This window comes from Lissotriton vulgaris, chromosome 2_1, assembly GCF_964263255.1.
Source record: "Lissotriton vulgaris chromosome 2_1, aLisVul1.2, whole genome shotgun sequence".
Taxonomy (NCBI): Eukaryota; Metazoa; Chordata; class Amphibia; order Caudata; family Salamandridae; genus Lissotriton; species Lissotriton vulgaris.
Genome location: NC_141687.1, coordinates 856481667 through 856488084, shown reverse-complemented (window position 1 = coordinate 856488084; position 6418 = coordinate 856481667).

The following is a 6418-nucleotide window of genomic DNA, read 5'->3' as shown; positions in this document are numbered from 1 at the left end:
AAGTAGAGCCTGTTCGTTTGCTGAAAGGCTTCTTCATGTATTATATAATTCTGTATTTTTTATACTACGTGAATTGCTTTTTATAAAACGTTTTGTATATTTTATACGGATGTCTTTGAGTTCCAAATTATTATAAATATTTTGACTTGACTTAACATGAAAAATGCAACCCTTTTTCCGTAAAGGAAAACCAGACGCATTTGAAAAACAAAATGAAAAGTTACACAAACTTTTTTTTAGGAGTAGGCAGTCTCTCACTGCATACTCCTAGAAATTTTTTTGTCAACATTCACCAAAGTAAAGGGTCACGTTTGCGAATGGCTTACCAGCCCCTTTGAGTTGCTGATGAAATATGAATGTTTTGCCATTCGATTGTGGTCGTAAAACATTACCACATACCATATGGAATCAATACTTGGAAGGAACTCCCTACACACTCCCTTCCAAATACTGATTTCTTATTGTTTGCTTAACCCATTTAACAATTTCGGAAACCTTTTCTGAACCATTAATTGGGTTTAGTACATTCCAAAAAGTGCTTTAGTGGTCGCAAACCTCAGATTTGCCGAATCTGAGGGTATACAACTGTTAAAAGAGTTTGTACATGAGGCTCTAAAGCCCTTGGGGTAGATTTATTATAATTTGACGCAGCAAGATAACTTCAAGTGCTGTACAGCGTCAAATGGAGAGTGAAGGATTGCGTCATATCTATCAACATATAGTGCATTCCTGCACTCTGACCGCACTGGCGCACTGTATGCTGCCTAGACCAACGCAGGCACCCTTGCACCATGGTGCAAAGGGGCCTGAGTGGCAGGCAGGATTGTTTTTGTGCAGGAAAGACTGCACATAAACAATATAAAACTTTCTAAATAAATAAAAAATCCTTAGCGGTGTTTTCCTCTTTTGAGGTGTGCTTCAGAATCAATCACACTTCGAAAGAGGAAACAACAAGGAGAAATAAATATATTTTTCCGTGTTAGGCCTCTATTCCAAGGGGTACATTTTTTATGCATTCCCAGGTTCAGCAGTCTTGGTAAATCTATGAATTCACCAAAATACATGGGTGGATGCGTGGGAACACCCACGCTCAACCCACGTAATGGCTTCCAGGTGCAGAGTACCAAGGCAGCGACTAGTGCTGCCTTGCTTTACTCTGGATTTACCAAGCCACGCATGGCACCTTTTGTGGCTTGGCTAAATCTGACTTAACCAGTGCATTGTCCTTGCGTCACCTTTCGTGACGCAAGGGCAACGCAGTCCTCACATAAATCTGGGCCCTTATGTATCAATATGTTTCCCCGAACACAGAGAATAGGTAAAATAGTGATACATTTTAGTAGTGAAAAGTTGTACTCTAGCTAACTTTGCACTTGAAGGCTTCAGACTCCATTTCGTTTGTGACCTTTCAGGCCAATGTTCTGTATCCGATGGACAAACTCGTATTTTCATGTCTCAGTAGAATAATGTTAAACCTGTTTTGAAAGGCAAGACAACGACCTTCGTGAGAGTATCAAATGTTGTTTAAGGTTTTGCTTAGCTGTTTTGGCAGAAACACACAAACTGTAGCAATATTTATTTTAATACAGCTGGGGTCCGTGAGAAGCTCCATGTTGCAGAATTACGAAAAGCTTTGGAAATGTATGTTTTTTGCAACTGATTCACTAGTTAAAGCCAGATTAGTTCCTTCTGAGGGAACAGTGTAGTCCTGTATTGAATGAAATTCTTTGTTCAGAACCTTATAAAAGTACCCTCTTTCGGGATGTGTTAGAGCCCCTTTTCTTAGCGACTTAAGGAGGCGAATCCATTCCGGTTTGTTCTTCTATTTTATACTCTGAGCTTTGCTGACTTGAACTTTACTGAATTCTTTGATTGATTCTTTACTGTAGCTGAATTTTGCAATCAGGCTAAACTGATTGACTTTCAATATATTACTCGACTCCTTCTATGACTAAAATCCGAAAATAAACCTTTTAGTTGTAAATCTTCACCATCTGTTGTTCTTGTTGGACCAAGTGGGTTCTACATGCCTAAACTTAATTTGTCATTTAGAAGTACTTTAAAGACACATAGATCCAACAAGGGGCACCAAAACGCGTTAAGGGATTTACACTGCTCCCGGTCCATCAGTCACGCAAGGGTAAGAGGCGGAGCACGATGCCAGCTTCAGAGGTAGACTTTGGACAAGTCTCTTACATTGGAAAGGACATCTCATTTAATAATTCCTCAAACTTTAAAGGTAGGAACAGGAAGAAGATCTTCTTTGGTGGTCACTTCCTGGTTGTGGAATACCCTACTGTCTCTGCGGCAAAAGAAAAAACATTTTCATTAAATAAAGGAACTAAAACCAACGTATTCTGTTAAAGAGATTACTAGGTCTTGTTTGTATATCCCACAGTCCATAGGGCGGTGAATCCTTATGGAGTGTGTTTGCGCTTTTGAAATATCTGTTGAATTCAGTTCAGTGATAAGGAGGTGAGCAGCTTAGGTGGAATGGCGGCCCCTTCTGCAAACTCATTTTGTACTTCCCGATACATGTGATACCCAAATGCGAAGAAAACATCTGCAAAATGAAGTATAACTCCAATCTGTTGTAGAAATCATGGAGTGGAAAAGGTCTGTGGTGCCAAGTGACCAAGCTGTGCAGGTACTTACTTGCATGTTTCACTAATTCAACACTAATCTTCTATGGGTCCCGGAGTAGCGTGCTACTCGCCGAAAAAGTACTTCAACGCCTCGTATGGGGTAGTAAGCGCTATACAAATGCAATTACAAAACAATAATGTAGCATTACAACCCAGTACTTAATTTGTAAAATATCAAGTGCAGGAAAAAAGGAAAAAGATGTTAGCAAGTGAATTTGTACTCACTCAACAGATTTTCGCACAAGAAAAAGTGGCATTCACAAACGTTTTCTTGGAGTATGTCTCGATACCACAACTGACACTGGTGTCCAGACCCATTTCTGTAAACTATAGTGAATTCCTAGAAGTTGTAAATTTGCATGGTATCAAGGTTCTAAACCTGTGGGCTCGCTTTCATGACTTTCTTTAGGAATGTGGCCTGTAGTGGGTTTAAGTTGGCCATATTCGTTTCACACGGATACAGTATTGCAGCACGTGGGTTTTGGATACAGTAATATATATATATATATATATATATATATATATATATATATATATTACCTACTGGCGTTCGCCAGTAGGTATATATAGTTAGGATAAATTCCCTATGGGACTTTTGAAAATTCTATGTCTAATAACTTTGGCGTTTGTGGATGGAATCGGCTGAAATTTTCAGGAAAATGGCACATTTTGTTTCTGAGCAGCTCCTGAAAATTTGGTGGGGTTTCGTCAAGGGGGGGCTGAGAAAAAAGGGGGGTCCCAAAACGCGTTTTTTGCATTGAGTTTTCCATAGGGCGGTTGGACTCACTTTTAGCTCGAACGGCTGAATGGATTTGCACGAAACTTGGCAAAATTGTAGGGACTGTTAGCCCGATGTGCCTTTGCTAGGTCTCAATATATGTGCTCCAGTAGTTTTTGAGAAATTAACGTTTAAATCAAGATATATATCTGTAACAGCGCTCTGGGCAGCGATCCGGTCCGCTTACTTTTCGCTTATCGGAACTTTGCGCGCAGAAAGCTGATTGGCTCTCCGGTGTCTGTCAACATTCTAAACAGTCCGGAGCGGCCGCCATCTTGTCTCTCGGTAGGATCGAGAGAGAAGAAGAGGTGAAAAACGAAGGGTGAATTTAATGAAAGGGGGCAAGGTATCCCCCTCTTGACCCCCTAGGAATGTTGTTGGGGTTATTAAAGGGACCCGTGGGGAAAAGAAAAAAAAAATGATTTTTCACGGTAGAAGCGCTTCACGGGCCGCAAACTGGTAGCGAAACGGGAATTCGCCATTTTGTGCTTCGTAAATTAAATTACTAGTTATAAGTGGGTACGGGAGACGTATCCTAATCCCCTATGTTTCCTGAGGGTGGGTGAGGAGGCTGATATATGTTGATACATCTCTTCCAGCGGCTGTGCGTGAGCTTTTTTTTTTTTTTTGCTGCGTGACAGTCCGGAGCGGCCGCCATCTTGTCTCTCGGTAGGATCGAGAGAGAAGAAAAGGTGAAAAACTAAGGGGGAATTTAATGAAAGGGGGCAAGGTATCCCCCTCTTGACCCCCTAGGAATGTTGTTGGGGTTATTAAAGGGTCCCGTGGGGAAAATAAAAAAAAAATGATTTTTCACGGTAGAAGCGCTTCACGGGCCGCGAACTGGGCCGCAAACTGGTAGCGAAACGGGAATTCGCCATTTTGTGCTTCGATAATTAAAGCACTAGGTATAAGGGGGTGCGGGAGACATATCCTAATCCCCTATGTTTCCTGAGGGTGGCTGAGGAGGCTGATATATGTTGATATATCTCTTCCAGCGGCTGCGCCATCTTGCCTTTTTTCGAATGCCACAATTTTGTCGTGCACGGCAGCCATTTTAGATGCCAGGCTGGTCCCAGGCTATCACCTACCCCTGCGGATGTAGTTTATGGCCCCAGCTGTAGAGAATTCAGACATGCCAATCCTCCTGATTCAGGCGTGTGAGTACTGATTTCAGTGCTAGTCTCCCGCCTCCCGATTTCTGCAAGCAAAAACCCGGGGGCATATTACTAACAACTAGCGATAATTTTTGTCTATAACTTGTTTAGAGACAAAAATTATCGCCGCACATCGGCGATTTTTATCGCAGATAAACCTTGCTATTATCGCAGAAAAGTCAGCGATATTCATGTATTATCGACCTAATGCTCTTAGCCATGTTATCCACCTCCCATTGGATAACATGGCTAAAACCTGCTCAGGGCAGGTGTTAGCTTTTGGAGATATTCGCGCTTAGTGCGAATATCTCCAAAAGTTGGTAATAGAAGGTAGCGATGTTAGGGACTGTTTCCAGTCGCTAACATCTTGGCACGCCACTTTGCATGTCATTAGTGATAAGTATCACTGACATGCAAAGCCGGGCCCAAGATGGTCGCTATCTCCTTTTAGGTGTCACTAACTGGTGTTAGCGACAGCTTGATAATAGGGAAATAATTTTATCTCCGCTTTCATGGTTTTTAAAGCCAAAAAAGCGGAGATAAACCCCCTTGCTAATATGCCCCACGATTCCTTGGGGGTTTCAGCTGATAGGGCTTGGTATTGTGTTACATGGTAATTTTTCCATGAAACGTCAGAGGGTCGATGTAGGGGTTCTAGAAGAGGTGATAAACCATTTAAGCCTCATGAACAAGCGCATGGTCTTTTAAAGATTTCTGAAGTACTCGGGGCGGCGGTGTGTGTGTGCCCTCTTTCAGGAGCGGGCGGGGGGGCACTGCCAGCAACTTGCCAGGTCAGGTAGTGTTCAACACGTGCATCACCCTTTCTCTGCTTGCTATTGCGCTCCATGCTTCGGAAAGGTAAGAAAAAGAACGTGCATTTGAGTTTGAAATGTCCGATCCTGCAGCAGCACACTTCCAAAGCCCACACATGACAATAACCCGATTCAAGGCCCCATTCACCCGTTTTTCAAAAAATAGATAACACTCCAACAAAGTAAGGTTATAAAACTTTATTAACTTTTAACGATAATGAACAGAACAAAAACTAAAAACATTTAAACATTTATTAACACAAAAAGCAACAATGGTTAGAAGCTGTCTTTTGTGCGAATAGTCCCAAGGCAGCACAACGTGCAGAGTTCTGGACGGCACCCAGGTGATGTCGCCTGGGTGCCGCACTGGTTTAGGGATCCTACAATGCTGCTCCGAAAATTGGCGTGGGGCGTCCCGGGTGGGGCGGGGGGAGGCCTCGTCAGTAGCGGTCTGTTGTGCGAATAGTCCTAAGGCAGCACAACGTGCAGAGTTCTGGACAGCACCCAGGTGATGTCGCCTGGGTGCCGCACTGGTTTAGGGATCCTACAATGCAGCACAGAAAAACAGCGTGGGGCGTCCCGGGTGGTGCGGGGGGAGGCCTCGTCAGTAGCGGTCTGTGTCCAGTGTCACATGGCTGACACAACATGTACGACAGGCACCCAGGTGATGTCCAGTAAACTGCCGCACTGGTTTTGGTATCCTACAATGCTGCTCCAAAAATTGGCGTGCGGCGGCCCGGGGGGGGGGGGAGGCGGCGTGAACGGGCCTCCCCAGGTGGCGGCCATTCAGCTGTTTACCGCCCGCTCTTGCGACTACAGCGTCTCGCTCACCATGTAGTTGAGTTGTTCCCACTCTTGCGGTGCAGCGATAGGCGGCTGCCACATGACTCTTAAAATGGCGGACGGCTCTTCGGTTTTGGGCCTGGTCCACTGAAATGGCCCTGGGACACCTTGGAAGTCGGATGCTTGCCTGCTAGGGCTTGGGCTCCATTCTCGAAAAGCGTCCCCTCAGCCGTGAAGATTGTATAA